General features: G+C 43.3%; 1 protein-coding gene and 1 long non-coding RNA gene across 6 annotated transcripts in view; one reads left to right on the forward strand and one right to left on the reverse strand.

Moving 5' to 3' along the window:
* LOC122789185 overlaps positions 1-19,011 on the reverse strand; it is a 1,666,093-nt gene that overhangs the window by 1,344,330 nt on the left and 302,752 nt on the right. The gene's annotated exons all lie outside the window — the stretch shown is intronic.
* Positions 1-19,011, forward strand: part of CAMTA1 (calmodulin binding transcription activator 1) — a 2,166,856-nt gene that overhangs the window by 570,534 nt on the left and 1,577,311 nt on the right. The gene's annotated exons all lie outside the window — the stretch shown is intronic.

Raw genomic sequence — 19,011 nt, forward strand, 5'->3', positions numbered from 1 at the left:
TGCACACTGCATGCAAAGTTAGGCCTGGGGACATGAGCAGCATATGACTTTGCCAAGTTTTTATAGAGCTTGTGCAGTAATGTGCATACCCACAGAGGATGACATAGCAGACCCTCATATATGTAAGCACACAAATCAGAGAGAAAATGTTAAGCCTTAAAGGAAAAAAGTGATAGCTGTATGGATGACAGCCTCTTGCATTCAGCTCTTGCCTTAGGAGAAACAGATGGGATTACTTCACGGCAGGGAGAATGATCATTGGCAGGCAGAGGGGCACAAAACAATGCAAAAAATATAGTTCTGTGATTGCTGTATGGAAATTTTGGAACTGCTGTATGAAGTCACTTTTCATGAAGGAGTGATGCAGTCACAATTCAACAGTTTGTAAACTGGAGTCCTTTAGAGGGTGTTGAAAAGATATTCTGTAGGGTTTATATTATAAGAACAAAGTTTTATAACTTCAAACACCATATGGGCGACACCATATGAGCAAAGATGTAAAACACTGAAACCAAAATAAAAAATGTAAAAATAAAAGAAAAGCCTACCTGATCACTCTGAGCAGGGGGCAAGCCCCCCTGCACCCCCCACACCCCCTGCTACTTAAATATACCAACTCCGAGATCGCACTACATTGAAGTAAAGGGAAGAATTCCCTATGGCGATATCCATTCACACTTGCAAGGTTTTAAATATTCGACCATTTGGTGTCGTCCCTATGGTGTTTAAATATTTAAAACTTCATTATTATAATGTAGACCCTATTCTGTAAACATTTACAAATAGTAAAGTTACAAAAAAATTTACCAGATATTTTGCCAGTCAGGAGGTACAGCTTAATAGTTTTATCTAGCAGTGACTGGTTCAGTTCCCCTCGTTCTGTACTTTTTTTGCTGTATAACTCTGTGAAGGTCACTTAATCAGACAATGCTTATAGCTTAATTGGCTAGTTTCAGGTAATGGACATACTTCTATTAACATGAAAATCAATCAGAAAAACTCAACTTGACAATGTAGTCATATTCTTTGTACAAGTAAACAACATGCTTTTAACACAGTACAATCAAACTGAAAGATGCATCATTATTTAGCGTTACTTTGCATTTAAAATCACTGTAAGAACTGTTTCTTAATATTTTTTGCTTTTATAGATGCTTGTATAGATGTGTAGTACATCTTGTAAATATATGTCAACTGTTTTTATTTTTATTTATGAATACTATTTCATATGTAGCCTGCAATGTTTTGTATCCTACTGCACCTGGAGCTTTTCTCCCTGGGCCTCTGCTGAAAATGGATCCTGTAGACCCATTCGGACTAGCCCAGTAAACAAATGTCAAATAAAATATTTCATATTTTTATGAGAACTTTTTCTTAATGAAAGTGTAGTAGCTTCTTGAATTTCATTTCATTATTTATTTCATTATGAGAACTCTTTCTTAATAGAAGTATGTCCATTACTTGAAACTTTCTAAGCTGCTTGTTTACTGGTGACAGACTGCAGTTTAAATATGTGTAGCAAGGTTAAAGTATGCTTTTTTTTATAAAAAATTGAAGTACATCTGAACAAAGTCTGTCTTTTCTGCCCTGAATAGCTATGTTATGTTCATCATTCACACTGCTGCAGTAAACCTTAAGCTGTACGGTTTCTTGCCCACCTATTAAACAACAACTGGTCAGCTTCAGAAAGCTGTAGTCAGTGTGAAGCATTCTTGCCTCCTCAAAAAACAGCCATCTGTCTGGCTTTTCAGGAGAAGCAATTTTATTTCTGTCTGATAAGTCCGGGTTGGGAGACCCTTTCACTCAGAAATTATTGCCCTTTTTAGAAAACTAGCCATATATCTTTTTTTTTTTTTTTTTTGGGGGGGGGGGGGAGTAAAAGCAATATTTCCTCTTTAAAAACCTGGTATTTTTTCACACTATTGAAAGTTTCATATCAGTGACCGCTAATTTTGACTTAGTGTGTTTGATAGTATTTGGAGCTAATTTTGTGAAAAACTGTGTACTGCTTGTGTAAACAGAAAAATATACAGAGGAACAGGCAGGAAATTGTGTGCAAGTGTAATGCATATGCACACTTTGCGACAATTTGCCTACCATTTTGATTCTGTCAGATTGTATGCGTGAGTGAGTGCTTGAACAGAAATTCTGTTTTACTTGTATTTATTATAAGCTAATGGACTGGGGAAAATTATGTTAGTGTAAGTGTGCTGCTTGTGAACACTCAGTGACAACATACATTTCAACCGACTCACTCCAGCAATGCTTACTGTTCTTACCTGGGCACAACATGAATATTCACTCCAGTCTGACTGGCTGTTTTCCTGCACTAACTAGAAGGAAAATAATCACTTACCAAGGAGTCCTTGCTGTTATCAGGGACTCAGTCTGTGCTTCATTCGATAATGGCTGAACCTGCGGTGGCCATTCGACCCACTTCTCCAGCTTTTTCTGTTGTAGTCTTTTCAGTCAGCATGAATCAGGGTCAGCCATGTCCTGTTAGTCTGATCCAGTATCCAATGTGAGCATGGGAGAACCACCTTCTCTGGGTCTGGGAGACTCTCCAGGGGATTTTTCTCGGGGTAACTGTGGCAAAAGACCACTAGACTGGACAGGCATTTCACCGTCTAATCAGTTTATTTATTTTGACACTTGTTAACAGGGTATGTCCGACTGGGCGAGGAGACCATTTTCAGTGGAGGCCCGGAGGGAAAAGCCACGTACATACAGATATACATAGCAGATTACAGTAATTCTCATCACACAAATAACCACTTTTTACATACTTAGTCAAGTTGTGTAACATTTTTTACAGAACAGAGGAGGCCGGGGGGGAGATCCCCATACATATACACAGTAGGTTACTCTTATTATTAACATGCAAATAATTTTTACATAGGATAATCAAGTTGTATAATAATGTTTACAAAACAAGATTTTTACTTAGCTTAGTAGTGTCAATGCAATAAAAGAGTACATTGGGGTAGCAGTTGTTATAGGGAGTAAGTATTTTGTACATTGAACTTAAATAGTGTGCAGTTCTGGCTAGGAGTTAGTAGGCAGAGTAGAGATGCTAGAAGCAATAGATGGCAGTTGCTTGTCTAAAGAAAAGTTGAGAGTGGAGCAATAGATTGCTTGTGGAAGGTAGGTTAGGAATGAAATAATTATAGAGGGGCAAGGAGTTTATATGGGGGTAGAGTATAAAGGTGGAGGAAGAGGGAATGATTTAGTCAGTTGGGTTTTTGGCATGAACAGGTCCAGGATTTCATTAATGTCTTTTTTAAGGCTTTTTTGAAGTTTTGCGTGTGGGGAAGGCTGCTAATGTCCAGTGGTAGTTTGTTCCAGGCTTGTGCAACTCAGTATCTGTATAAGAGTTGTCCTATAGCTTTTTTGGCTTGTGGATTGATAGTAGAAGCTGGTCTGAGCTCCAGAAGGAGCAAGTGGGGGTGTATAAGGAGATCAGGGAGAAGGTGGAAGGACAGGAGGATGGGTTGTTAAGAATGGAGTGAATGAGTGTCATTTGAGGGTGTAGAAGCTGGTTGGAAAATTCTAGTCAATGTAGAGATTATAGATAGGCAGTGGTGAGAGTTGTAGGGTTGATTAGCTGCAAATCTGGCAGTTTTGTTGTAGGTGAGCTCGAATATGATTTTGAGGGAGGATTGTAAGTTGGTTATTATTAGAGCTGCATAAAGAAGTGTAGGGAGCAGGTAGGCAAGTGGAAGAGTAGGTCAAGAGTTGCCTGGGAACATTTTTTTATTTCTGTAGAGTAGTCCTAGTTTTTGATGTGTCTTCTTCATAAGTTTGATACATGGAGGTCAAATTTTAGCTGGCCGTCAATGATTGTACCTAAGAGTTTTGTGTGAGTGTCTATATTTATTACTGTGTTGTTAGTGAGGTGATGGTCATCGCAGATGTTTGATGGATGATTGTTTTGGGTCAGAAAGAGCAGACGTTTCATTTTATTAGGGTTAAATATGAGCAGATGGTTAGTGAGACAGTTTTCAACAGGGAAGGAGGAGTTCTGAGTTAGTATGTGTAGGTCTGAGAGATTGTCAGAGATGGAGATGATAAGAGAGTCATTAGTGTACTGAATGACTGTGGACAGGTGGCAGGAAATGTAGAGGTGGTTGGTGAAAATTTTGAATAGAAGTTGTCCCAGAATAGAGCCTTGTGGGACTCCTGTGAGGATTGAGAGGAAGGGGGAGTAGGAGGAGAACCATTTAACTGATTGTTGCCTGTTGGTGAGGTAGCTAGAGAACCAGGTTAGTGAGGAATTAGAGAAGTTAAGATTGGACAGTTTGGTGAGAAGCTTGGGATGGGAGATGGTGTCAAATGCTTTGGAGAGATCTAGGAATAGGCAGGAGACTAGTTTGTTGCTATCACTAGCACGTGCTACAGTTTGGTGAAGGAGATGAGAGCTGTGGATGTGCTATTGTTTGGGTGGAAACTGTGCTGGGTGGGTGTGAGGAGATTTTCCTGGATTACGAAGTGAATAGAGTTGCTTATGCATACATTTTTCTAGTAGCTTTGAGAGAGGGTAGAGTATAGCAATGGGGTGGAAATTACAGATGTCAGTAGAGAGTCCAGCTTTGTGGATAGGAATTGTGTAGAATTGTCTCCAGATGGTGAGCACAGTGGATTCTTGTATCAAATGGTTAACAAGGATGGAAACAGGATAGGCAATAGAGTTTGCAGCAAGCTTGAGGAAGTAGGGGGAAGGTTGTCAGCTGAGGGAGAGCAAGTCTTGAGTTTGTGTAGGAGGGATTTTATGTAGGTGCGGACAGGTTTGAGTGAAAAGGTAGCTGTAGTAGTTGAGAGGGTGGAGTGTGAGAGGTTTTTAGTGCAAGTATCGAGGGTTAGTTTGGTGATAGAGTCTATAAAGTGGGAGTTAAAGGTAGAGGTGGTTTCAGTGGGGGTATTGTTAGGGCAAGGGTTGGGGGAGGAAGGAGTTCCTGGGTGTAGGATGTTATTGACACTGTTCCAGAATTTTTTGGATTGTTACGGTATTTAGATTGGGGCAGTGAATAGAGGTTTTTCTTGTCCATGATGATCTGTTTTTTGGTATGGTTGCTGAGTTGTTTATATTTTTGCAGGTGTACCAAGGATTTCGATTTGAGTCCAAGTTTTCCATGCTTTATCCCTTTGTAGCATGAGGGAGTGGTTGGACTTAGAGAGGCAAGGTGCTCGGTGGGACTTTGTTCTAATTTGCCTGGGGGGAGCTAGTGAGTTTAGGACATCCAGCAATATGGTGCTAAATTTAGTTACTAACATCTAGTGGTAGATGGTGAAGAGGGGTCCAGTTAATGGAGGAGAGTATATCATTAAATCTGTTGGGGGTCAAAGGTTGGTACGGGAATAATGATCTTTATACTTGTATGATTTGCAGTGTTGTTGGGTGTATCATTGGACACAGACAGGAGTGTGATCACTGAGTGTGTCTGGCACGGTTTTGGCATTATGGTATAGATCTGGATTGGAGACAAGGATCCAGTCCATTTAGTGCCTGAGCTGGCTGGCGTAATAGTGTGAATGAGAGTAGTGATGAGTTAGGTGAAGCCATGGAGGTTTATGGAGGAGTTAGGGTAGTCTGGAGTGAGGGTTTACCAGACTATATTGACATCACCCATAATTATAGTTTCATTAGGCATGGAGTGAGTCATTCAGGATAGAATTTGTTCGAGTAAGAGGATATTGTTGCCTGGGGGAATATAGATAGTGGCAATGCAGAGTTTTTTTATGGCTGTTACGCTTACAGTGGACTAGTAGGATTTCAGCTGTGTGAAAGTTGGAGGCGGTGATATTTAGGGGGGATATGTTAATGTGATTGGTGTAGAGTAAGGCTACACCTCCACATTTTTTGTGGGCCCTATCTAGGAGGAAGATGCTGCATCCCCGGGGGAATAATTTTGTTGTTAGAGATGTGTGGTGTAAGCCATGTTTCTGGGGAGTACTGGGATATCCAAGAATGGAATCCACTGATTTTATTAAGGAGGCTGTGTCTGTTTAGTGAGTATAGAGTGAGGAGTCTGGAGGCTGAATTGGGGTGAGGGAGAGGAGTGTTAGATGAGGTGTCAGTGATGTGTCCAGGGTTGAAGTGGATATCTCCAGATAGGAGTAATCTTTTTGAGACAAGTGTTTGCCTCGTAATTTTGAAGTCTGAGGTTTGATATTTGGTTCTGTTTTTAGTGGGTGTGTTGGGTGGAGGACTATCTTGATTTTGAGAGAGAGCGGGTGAGTAAGGGTGATGACAGAGGGTGATATTTCAAAGGTGTGTGGAGTGTGTGGGTTAGAGGGTGCTTCAGTTAGAGTTAGAGAGAAATGTCTGAGTGCTATTATAGTTTGATAGGATGAGAGCTGAGTTAGTGAGAGAAGAAGAGTTAATAAGGTGAGGAGATGAGTATTGTTTTAAAGAGAGAAGGAGATGGATTGATGGGTGGAGGAGAGTAGAAGAATAGATATGTGAGGTTAGGGCTAAGTTCATAGGTTCATAGGTAGGTACTAGGCTATCAGCCCAAGGGCCTAATTAAGCCTAGCCAACAAGATTCCCTGGCGTATGCCACCCAAGATGGTTAATTTCCTGTACCCCTGTCGAGCAGAGCCACAGAAGTGTTCCTCGGGGTGTATTTCCTATTTCCCATCCACTCATCAAGATTTTTCTTGGAGAGTGCTAATGAGGAACTTTGCTTGACATAGATGGGTAGCTTGTTTCAGAGTATAGTTAGTCTCTGGGACAGGACTCTATCCCTCCAGCACATCATGTTTATTGTGGTGACAAGGTTTAGGTCCCTAGAGCGTGTAGCTTGGAGGGATTGGGATTTCTTTAGGTGTAGCATGTCCCACATCTCTGGGTTTAACATAGCTTTATATGTTAGGCAGAGATTTCCCCGGAGTATGCGATATGCTACAGAGTAAAGCTGGAGTTTTTTCAGACGGTCAGTGTAGGACATCTGTTTGAGGCAATAATCCTCTTTGTGAGGTATTTCTGTGGCCTTTCAAGCTGCTGCAGATGTCTTGTGAGGTACATTCCAAAAGGGGTGTTGTACTCTATAATGGGTCTAATGAGTGATGAGTAGAGGGGAACAATGGCCTCTTTATTCCTAGCTGAGAACCCTTTTGTGATGAGGTGTGCCATGTAGAAGGATTTCCTGACAACTGTGGAGATGTGATTATCAAAGGAGAGACTACTGTCCACCTGGGTCCCAAGGTCTCTTATCACACATGCGGCATTAAGTAGACTGCCGTTTATGTGGTAGTTCATGGGTACAAAGTTTTTACCAAAGGGGATGACAATGCACTTTTTGGCATTGAGCTTGAAACCATGCCTCTGACACCAGGCATCTATCTGAGTGAGGCCTTTCTGTGTGATGTCCACATCATTTGGGAACTCGATTATAGCTCCTAGTTTGCAGTCATCTGCTAACTTTGTTAACCAGAGGCCTTCTGTGTTAGCCTGTACTACAGAGAAGTAGATACCAAACAGGAGAGGTTCCGGGACTGAACCCTATGGTACTCCACTTGTCATTGGTTTGAAGTCAGATTTGGAGTCTGCAACTTTTACACTGTGGGTTCTGTCAGTGAGCCAGTTGGCAACCTATCTTGTGATGTAGGGATTTATACCTAGTTTAGTGAGTTTAGCTATAATTCCAGGATGGGGGATGATGTCAAAAGCCTTGGCGAGGTCAAGATAGGCTGTGTGAACCACCTTACCCTCGCCTACGGCTTTGGTAATTGCCTCAAAGTAGTCGATCAGGTTCAGAAGGCATGATCTGCCTTTCACAAACCTGAACTGGGTGGGGTCCAGAGTTTGGAGGTTACCAATGTCTTTGTTTAAGAGTTCCATGATGATATGTTCCATGGCCTTGCAGACCAGGCTCGTCAGGCTAATAGGGTGATAGTTCCCAGGATCAGTAGTGGCTCCCCCTTTGTGGAGTGGGATAACCGTTGCTGTGTGCCATTCAGTGGGCACAAAGCTGGATGTGAGACTATGATTGAACATGGTGCTTAGGTGGGGAGCCAGTTCGTTCTGAAGTTCATGTAAAACGCAGCCTGGGATTTTGTCCAGTCCCATGGATACTGTGTTTTTGGTTTTAGAGAGTGCAGCTTTTACCTGTATAGATGTGATTACAGGTACTCTGCTTTCTTCCGGTATATATATGGGCTCTTTAAGGGGTGAGAGGGTGGTAAAGTTATTACTGAATGTATCTGCCAGGATGTTGGCAATATCAGTTGGTTCTGTAATTTTCGTGATGTTGTGCTGTAACTCAGCAGATCTGGGTGTTGCCATTGAGATTATTGACATAGCTATAGAATGCTTTTGTGGTTGCCCTTAGAATCAGTGGCGATTTTGTTTTCGTAGCTAGCTTTGGAGGATCTTATAAGGGATCTCAGCTTTTTCCTGAGGCTGACCAGGGAGCTCCTCCACTCATGGGATTTTACTCTCTTTTGCAACAATTTCTTCCTTCTGTTGTAGAGTTTTTTTATGGCAGGGGAGCACCAGATTGACTTCCTTTATTTGGAGGATAGAGTCTTGTTTCTGTTTGGGATAGCACGATCCATGCACTCATGTAAGTGCCTATAGAGTGCATTTGTGTAGGATTCAGCAGTCGTAACTGTATTATCCATCTGCATGGGTGTCATGAAGTTCGCCACTTCTTAAAAAGCATAAAGTTGGCTTTGGAGAACTTTTTTACCGTGGTTTCCTTAATGGTGGGTGGGGGCGGGATGCGGATATCTAGGGTGATTAGCTTATGGTCGGATCTGACCAATGAGGAGCTGACTTCAGGTGTGGAACACTGGTCACTCATGTTGGTAATGACTAGGTCTAGGATATTGTTGCCCCTGGTGGGGGTGTAGATAAGTTGATCCAGGGCACTGGAATTTATGAATTCCAGAAAACGTTGAGTGAAGGAGTTGGTACATGAGTAGTTTCCCCAGTTAATGGTGGGGTAGTTGAAATCATCCATTATTAGGGTGTTTGGTTGAACCCTAACATTTTCCAGTATATCAAGAAAAGAGGAGTGGGAATCCTGGGACATGGTGGGTGATCTGTTGCAAGCTACAATTTGGATTGCAGTTTTGCTCAGAGTTAGTTGCACTTGGATAACCTCGGATGCATTATGCTGCGCAACTAGCCTGGAGGTGTGGATATCCTTAATGAATATGGACACACGTCCGCCTTTGGTGCTCTGGTCCAGGTTAGATGGCCGAAAAGTGCGGTATGAGTTACAGCCTGGTAATGCAGGGGTGCTCTCTAGAGCCATAAACCAGGTCTCAGTCGCTGCACAGATATCGATGTTCTCCATTTTAAAGAATGCCTTGAGTGAGTGCATTTTGAGATTTAGACTTCTAGCAATGAGTAGCATTACCCTCAGTTTTTGCTTGCCTGTTCCTGTTATGGTGGTGAATTTGTCATTTGAACCTTGCCTAAAAAAGGCACTATAGGGGCGGCAAGAGCCTTAGCCAGTATCCGGAATCCCAAGGGCAACAGGTGCAGGCCATCTCTGGCAAAGCATCGTGGTCTGTCGACCATGTCGTCCCAGGCAGACAGATACTGGATCCTCTTAGAATGACACCAGAAGATTAGCCAATTGTTGAAGTCAATCATTTTGTCCTTGTACTGCGGTATCATTCTGGGCGATGGCAGGATGCTACTCAGGGCTAGGGTCATACCTGCCTGGGCTACAGGATCAGAGAGCTCTTCCATGTCTCTTTTCATGTAGTCCAGGGAGGTACATCTCAGGTCATTCACACCAACATGGACAATGACAGAGTCATATTTGTACTTGTTGTGGAGTGACCGGAGTGCATGGGTTATGTGCCAGATCCTGGCACCCGACAGGCAGTTGACACTAACCATCTCCTTGTTTAGCCTGGTGAGTGAGACATTGGTGTGCCTGACTATAGAGTCACCTATGACTAGTGTGTTGGGTACCTTGTTTTGCCTTATGGGCTGTGGTTTATTGGCACACTGAGTCTGTGGGCTATGTGTCATTTGGGCTGTGTTAAGGGGTGGAGGTTGCTTGTGTTCCTGCTTTGGCGGTCTCTCTTGCTTGAGCAGATTATTATTGAGAGCCTCTGTGAATGTTTCTGTGTTTCTGTGTGTGGATTTTGGTGGTGTAGATTTAGTGGGACTATGTGATGAGTTAGGTGTGGTGTAAGTGTTTATCTTCTCCTCTTGACTGTCAAGTTCAGTCTTGGTTGAAGAGAGCTTTACCTCCAGTTTAGCTAGATAAGTGCATCTCACACAGGCTGTGGTGTTGGGTGGTAGGAGGAGAGGGTTGTCTATGTACATGAGGCAATTGCTACATTTATTTATTTTATTATTTTTTGTTTTTTATTTTACATTTGTTAACCAGGAAAGTCCGACTTGGAACGAGCCCGTTTTCAGCGGAGGCTCAGGGAGAAATGCTCCAGACATTGCCCCAAATTACTTGTCTCCCACAAGGACACAGATGCTCTTCACCAATTGAATTCTGCTTGCTGAGCACACTCAAGCAACTCTAGTCTGCGGCTACCACCCCACCCATACAATCTAAGAAGGAATCAGTACTGCAGAACTAAACAAGGATGTACATTTTGAGCCTCAAGAGCAGGAGCACACTCAAGCAACTCTGCAGTCTGCGGCTACCACCCCACCCATACAATCTAAGAAGGAATCAGTACTGCAGAACTAAAGAAGGATATACATTTTGAGCCTCAAGAGCAGGGTCAGTCCACCCAGGCATTCTACTTGTATGTGTGTGTTATGAGAATGAAGCTATAACATTAGCAGTGTTTCTTAGTAGTTCTGAGCATGCTAATCAAACTGACTGTTGTAGCCTTGTGTCCTGCCCCCTCCCCCAGCTACTGCAGAAATCCTAACTGTCCAATAGACAGTATGCATTTAATTCAGATCTCTAACCATCAAGCAGCCCTCGCAGTGCTTTCTGCCTTAGTTTGTATTACTTGAGCCCCACCTGTTTATTTGCATCTCTATACATTCCCCTTCATTGCTAATGTATCACCCTACTCTAATCTGTGCACAAACTGGCTACTAATAAACAAAGCAATATGAAATTACACTCCCAACCTTAATCAACTTTGCTGTCTCTTCTCTCCTTCACTTTCCAGGTAGAGTTTGAATTATTACTCACCCCCTCTGAGGCCTTCACTAATAGATTTCCACTGATTGCCTCTCTAGTTTCACTGGTTTCTTTGCATTCCACCTGGTTTACACCCCTTTTGCTATCCCCCTCCCCCAATACTAAGTCTGTATTAGAATCCTGCTGAGCATGGAGCCATCTTTAAATTATTAGTCTCCCACCAGGACACAAGTGCTCTTCAGCAATTGAATTCTGCTTGCTGGTAAGCCATTAGACCTTAGGAATTTGTTTAAAGTCCTCAGATTTGTAAAGTAACACTTATTTTTTGCTGCCCATTACTCTTGTTTTGGTGGGCTCTGCCCCACTCTGTTCACCCTTACTAATGCTCGGGCTCTCTCCGCTCCCCTGCCCTACCCCCAATTTCCTCCCGCCCCCACTACCTCTACATTTTATAGTAATCGCAACCACACCCACAGCTTAACCTCACATCACCTCCACCAATCCCAGCTCCTCAATTCAGATCACATTACACCACACCCACTTGCTCCACCACAAAATACTCCCAAGCACTCTCATTTCTGCTAGGCATTATTACATCACCCCACCCTACTTACCCATCCACATATAGTGCAATCCTATAATTCCTATCCACACCTCCACCTAGAACCAACTTAAACTTTATAACCATGACTATCACACAACTAAGTCTTTTCTGTCTTCTCATAATTCTTTATAACTCCACAAGTTATCACTCTAGCAATATCCCTAAACTTAGTAGCACAACACTATATTATGCACTCTCATAAACAGACACTGCATAGTATAATAATATCTGTCCACAATTGTTGAAGAGCTACATAACAGACCAGTTCAGAACTAAACACATATGCTCTCATTCCTACTCCAAAAAAACACAATACTTTCTCACACTCGTCACCAAACTCCAACATCTGTATCACAATTTTAACACAAGGCTCACCATAAGTGGGGACATCCACCCCAACCCAGGCCCAAATCCATCCTGTCCAACACAAACTGCTCCAACACAAATGTCAGAATATAACACCCCTACTATTTTCATCCCTGGGAAAATCAATGACAGCAACAAAACCAACCATCTTTTAATGCTAAATGTTAATATTAGAAGCATCAAAAATAAAATACCTGAACTCCAGGACACAATAGCACACTACTCCCCAGACATAGTTGCTTTAACAGAAACCTGGCTAAATAAAAACATAGCTAACTTAGACGTTCTCCCCACCGGCTACAATATCATTAGACAAGATAGATCACTTCATAAAGGGGGTGGAACTGCCTTACTGTATAAGTCCAACTTAGCTGTACGTCAATTACCATACTCCTACCCCTTCCCCAATAATTGGGACATACTTATTTCACAGCTTCAACTTCACCCTAAAAAGGTCATCACCACAATTGTGATCTATATTCCACCTGGTAATACACCTGCTAGCCTTGAAGACTTCTTATCCTGGTGTTCTTCCACATACTCACAAGAAACCCTTATTCTGGGGGATTTCAACCTAGATTGGTTCACATGTATATCAGAACCACCAAGTAATCTAATAAATCTCCATGGCTACCAGCAGCTACTCCAAAATCCAACTAGATGTGATAAAAAATCAAAAGGGAATCCATCCTTGACTGGGTCCTAACTAACAACCCCACATTTTACCCTCACACAGGCAGTCTCCCAGACACCTTAAATGACCACAACATAATATACCTTATACATAGCAGAACAAGCATATGCAAAACCACTAACTATAAAGCCACTAGAAACACACAAAAATTATCTCCTGAGGTCCTTAGTACTGTAACTGTGATTGGATCCCCCTAAAAACCCTCCCACTTGACCAGGCTGTAGCATATTTCAACAAAACATTTCTACAACTCCTAGACACTGTTCCTCCATTGCGCAAATCAAGGTTAGAACCTATACAAACCCCTGGCTCAGTAAAGAAACCGAACAAATCCTCAAGTCCAGGGACCCTGCCTGGCTTTACTATAAAAAAAAAACACAGAAACGCAAAGCCTAAGTACCAAGAACTGTGCAAAAAAATGCATTAGTCTGGACAAAAAAATCCTACTACATGACATTACAAACTAAATACTAACATAACCTCTCAGAATTTTGGAAAAATGTAAACCAGTTACTAAAGTCCACCCAAAAGGCTACCCCCAAACCAACCACCCCTGACACTAAAGTTCCCATCACAACACAAGTCAACACTCACACTTTGTGAACCCAATTCTATCCTTAGTATCACAGGACAGTTCCAACCTCACTATCCCCCAACACAAATAACACTAATACAAGCATTACCCTCAAAACAGTTTCCACCACTTCAATCAAAAGCATGCTCTCCAAACTAAAAACCTTATCAACAGCAACCGACATACTCCCCATCTATTTCTTGAAACTCACAGCAGATGCTATTGCTATCCCAATCTCCACTCTCATAAACAGATCAATTGTTGAAAACTATGTGCCCAAACTCTGGAAAATATCCTGTGTTACACCCATACATAAAGGTGGGACCGCCACTGAACTTAATAACTACAGACCCATTGCTTTACTCTCTTCCCTGGCCAAAATCCTAGAAAAATGCATCCATACCCAGGTGCTAAAATATCACCTAGACAGTAACATCTTGTCACCTACTCAACATGGTTTCAGACCTGCCCATAGTACCACTACAGCCCTCCTCTGCTTCACAGGCACAGTAAACCATCTCAAAAACGAAGGCCTGCAGGTGTCAACTCTTTTTTTGGATATGTCCAAAGCATTTGACACAGTCTCGCACCAAATCTTGCTAAACAAACTAAACCAGTATCACCTATCAAATTCCACTCTTACCTGGTTCCAAAGCTACTTAACTGACAGGTACCAAGCTGTGAAATCAGAAAATTCTCTCTCTCTGCTGCCCATAACTATAGGAGTCCCACAGGGTTCTATCTTAGGACCACTACTATTCACAATCTTCACAAATGACCCCCATACCTCCATACAGCATGTATCTATCATTCAGGATGCAGATGATACTACCTTAATCTGTGTTGCACAAAACATTCCCACCCTCCTGCAAAGAATTCATCTAGCATTCTCCAACGTTGAAAACTACCTTACTAAAGTCCAACTTATCCTCAATCCAAAGAAAACTCAGCTTATGATTATAACCAGTTCTAACAAAAACACTGAATACAGTTATTTCACTATCTACTCCACAAATGCTACTCCAATCGCTCCAGTGGCACAGGCTAAGCTATTGGGAATAACCATAGACTCCCACCTAAAATTTGATAGTCATCTCAACTTAACTATTAAAAAAGTGCATGCCAAACTGGGATCACTCTACCGTATCAAACCATTTCTTACCAACAACACAAGATTAGCCATTGCTATCTCCCATCTTCTATCCACCCTACTCTATGCATCTCCCATTCTGACTAATCTCAACAAAACTAAACTAAGCAAAATGGAAGCCTGCTATAACAGAATTGCCTGCTTTGCTGCAAATTGCTCATATAGAACTCATCACTGTACTGCTTTGAGACAGCTCCACTGGCTTGAACTGCCCAACCTCCTAACCTACAATCAGCTCTGCCTCTGTCGTTCTATCTGTTACCTCCCCAATAAGTAACCTGCCCTCAAAATCCTAGTACAGCATCATTCACCCAAAAGTGGCTAAAAAATGGAACTCTCTCCCCACTAGCATACAAAACACACCGTCCAAAGCCTCCTTTAAAAACCTCATCAGGCAACATCTCAAGCAAAGTTGGCAGTGCCATGACTGCTCCCCAGGCTAGTGAAAGCGATAAAGTACACATACTAAACCTAGAGTACTTGATAATAGTTTTCACTCTTACTCATAAACACTGGCTAATGTACAATTTATGTACTGTACCTGTGCACTATGTATGTATTCTAGCTATGTTCCAAATTTCAGCTGTACACAACAAAATCTATTAATTACCTTTATTTTTAAATTAATATTTTCTTGTTTGTTCTCTCCACTGTAACTATTGATGTACTGCATACCACTGTAAAAACATGTCTATTGTAATTTGTGTGTATACTGATCATGTCTAAATATCTAAATGTACCTGTAATTTTTCTATGTGGAGCTTTTCTCCCTGGGCCTCTGCTGAAAAAGGACCTTTTCGGCTCAGTCAAACACCCCTGGTTAACAAATGTAGAATAAACAATAAATAAATAATGCCCAGATTCATCAGATAGGAGAGAACACTGGGAGCTGACCCTTGGACATGCCTGAATAAAAAACTACTTTCCTCTAGAATGTGAGGAAACTGAGTATAAGAGCTGTTTTTCTCTAAGAAAGTGAGGAAAGTAAGTACAAAAAACTGTTTTCCTCTAGGTAAAGAGGAAGGTTGAGTGCTGTAGTAATTTCTAGCTTATTTAGTGCTAACAACAAGTTCTGAACAAGTGCTGAGCATGAATAAGCAAATTCAAGTGCTAAAATTAAGAAATCTGTACCTGGATCTTGTAGTAGATAGGCTAGCTAGTGCTTACCACTTTCACTGATAAGCTAGAATGCTTCCCTCCAACACAGAAAGGCTTAGGGGGCTCAGAAGCTTACAAACAGTCCTGGATACAGCAAATTTGTATCTGGACTAGACTAGTTACAGGAAAGGTGGAAAACAAGCGCAGATGCGGGCTTTTAAACCAGAAAGTTGAAAGAGATGGAAAAACTGCCCAAACAGCCAATAAACTACAATTTCTGGGCCAGAAACCACTCTTGTGGTAGATAGGCTACCTAGTGCTTACCACTTCCACTGATAAGCTAGAAGGCTTCCCTCCAACACAGAAAGGCTTTGGGTGCTCAGAAGCTTACAAACAGTCCTGGTTACAGCAAATATGTATCTGGACTAGACTAGTTACGTGAAAGGCAGGCAACAAGCTTAGAATTTGTTTTTTTTTGGAAAGTGGAAAGGGAGAAAGGAGAAACAGAAGATAATTCAAAATTAAGGACCTAAGTGGCTTGCCCTTCATAAATGTTTTCTCTGTATTTGGTAGAATGTGCTAGTGACACTAGACTGGAATGGAGCTGGGATAGAGCTGAACAGATGGGACTGGTAGGAGTGTCTGAATTCAAAATATAATCTCACTGTACTTGGTTGAGTAAGCAAATGAGATAGACCCTGGAGGAGTGTTCAAACACAAATTTACAGGAGGGGCAGGCAATTCCAAAGCCACCAAGATTAATACCACAACAAGAACAAGGAGGGTGGGTGGGAATCTAACTGCAGAGACAGAGAGAGACCACAGTATTCTATGAAACAATTAAATAGAAAAATAAATAACTACAGAGAGACACAGACCACAATATTCAATGAAACAATTAAAAAGACAGAAAAATAAAATGCAGTACAATCTTTAACACTGCAAGTTTGTACTTAACTCACCTAGTAATGCAGTTGATTGTAGGTATGTAGCAGAAGCCAAACAACTCAGATGCTGAGCAGTAATAAAATCTGGAGGAGAGAAGAGGACTAGGTGTGTGAGTTTAGAGCAAGTTAAGAGGTGTGTGATAGATAGGCTAAGTGATGTGCTGCTTGGGATGCAGTAGTGTGAAAAAGTGTTAAGTACTGTCAGGAGAGAAGGGAGCAGTGTGGAGTTAGAGGAGGGTGAGCAGTGGGTGGAGTAGGGAGAGTAGTGACGGAAGGGGGTTGGCTAGGTAGAGAGGTTGAAGAGTGGGGAGTGGTAAGGTAGTGGGATGGAAAAAACTATGTTTGGTAGTTCTCTTCTGCTGGAACTCTTATTAAAAAAAATCTTTGAACATTGCTTGTCTGATAAGATTCTTACTGTTACAAAGTTGAGATGTGTAGTTGTTCTATCTCGCCGTTCATTCTTACAGATGGGTTCGGAGCCGATCCTCGGCTCTGAGTTGGCTTACTATAAAGGACGAGGTCTTCAGATAGCTCGAGGCCAAGTCCCTATCCCATGATGCACCTAGAGTTACCTCAGATCTAGTTTGCCGCTGCAATAGAGAGGAGGTTCTCGCTAACTCGGGCCAGTAAAAACCTTATATCTGAAGTAGTTAACTTCATTTGTGCATCAACCTATGGGTATCGGATCCATATCGGATCCGAGCCGGCAGCTTCAAACAGCTAAGATCCGAGCTCCAAGCCTCTCCCCTTTACCCATAACCCCCTGCTATCCCTTCCTGACCTCAGATCTCGTTTGCCGCGGTTCTCAACATCAGCTTTGAACGAGCTCCCAGGCGTAGCGTAGGAGTTTTGTGTGGAAAATCTCTCTTTTTTGCATTTTTTCTTTAAAAAAATTGTTGTGTGAGTGTTATCTCTCATAGTTAGGTTAGCGTACCTCTGTTTTGTTAGTCAGTGTTAGTGTATTCCCTCCCCGTGTGTGTGTGTGTTAAGGTGTGTCCGTTTTTGGGGCCTAGCTTGTGGGTTCAGTATGTCTGAGGCGCCCAAATCTTTCTTTTCTAAATCTACCGAGTGTGGCCATAAGCTGTCCCCACCGGATGGCCAAACTCGGTGCGTTATTTGCCTTGAGGTTGAACATCTCACTTCGAGCTGCACTATTTGTGCAGCATTCAACCCCAGGGCCATCAGGGACAGGAGGTCGAAGGCTGATTCTGCTGGGAATGTTACCCCGGATTCGGCTTCGTCCTCCGGTCCCTCTGTGGCTTCTGCCGGGGCTTCGGCAGCGCCACCTTCTCTCCCTCTGGCCGGGACTCACCTTCCCACCCTTGGCCAAGAGGAGAGGGAAGCTAGGAAGGAGAAGCGGAAGCATCACAAGAAGGCGGGCCGAGACCTCTTCTTCAGCGGCGCCATCAAAGCAAGCTACTCTGCCTATGGCCTCCTGATCTTCTCCTTCCCGGCTCTGATCACCCCGTTTCTCACTGGAGCCAGAGGAGGAGGAGACCCGGTTGCCTTCGAGGTCATCGAGGCGGCATTCCCGGCCCGCCTCAGTGGCCTCGTCGAGATCTACCCGTATCATCTCTGATGCAGACTTGGACCGGATGATGCGTAGGTTCCTCCAGGCCCAGATGCAGATGGGAGTGCTCATGCCTCCCCCCACCGGGGGGGGAGCTTGACCCCCTTTTTCACCCCGATCGCTCCTTCTCTGACCCACTGTCAAGGCTTGGGAGCCTTCGGAGCCGGGTAGCATTGGAGCCGGGGGAGCATCGGCGCCGATAATGTCCGGTACTTCGGCTCCGATGGCAGCATCGAGTCTATCGGGTCCTTTTTCTTCAGACCCGAGCTCTCGGAGCCAAGAGCTTAGCTTTGGATCCGGAGGTGTCAGTATGACTTCGGCTCCATCGCAGTTGGAGCATGCTGGCCCTATGGATCTGACCGCCTCAGTGCCGGCCCCGATCTGCACATCGGATCCGAGGGAGGGTCTGCTCTCAGATCTGATAGGGAGCAGCTCTCCTTCGGTGTTCGATGTTGTGGAGAGGGTATTGTCGCGGGACTCCAGGCCCCTGGCTTTGGCTACGGCTCCACCCTGCACTCCCTCTCAGACGGGTCTACCTTCCATCACCCGGTCCCAGGGACAGCCTACGCAAACGTCCCAGATTGTTCCCTTGATGTAGTTGGTGAGGCCTCCTTGGACAGCCTCCCCAAGGAGGGTCCTTACAAACGCAAGTGCAAAAGGAGGCACTTGGACTCACCTGAGTCCTTGACAGAAGACACAGACTTGGAGGAAGGGGTAGGTTCCCCAAGGTCACCCCCCCCGAAGACATCTCCTTCGGAGACATCATGGAGATGTTTTGGATCAGAGAGGGGTGGTCAGCCCCAAAACCTTCCTCTGACGAGAATGTGTTTCTGGAGACATTTGACACAGGCCCATCTACCTCTTGGGTGTCCCCTCCCGCCGACTACCTGGTAGACCTGATTACTACCAGGGCGTGGAAGGAACCGG

Source organism: Protopterus annectens, chromosome 14.part0, assembly GCF_019279795.1.
Source record: "Protopterus annectens isolate FY-2018-M chromosome 14.part0, PAN1.0, whole genome shotgun sequence".
Taxonomy (NCBI): domain Eukaryota; kingdom Metazoa; phylum Chordata; order Ceratodontiformes; family Protopteridae; genus Protopterus; species Protopterus annectens.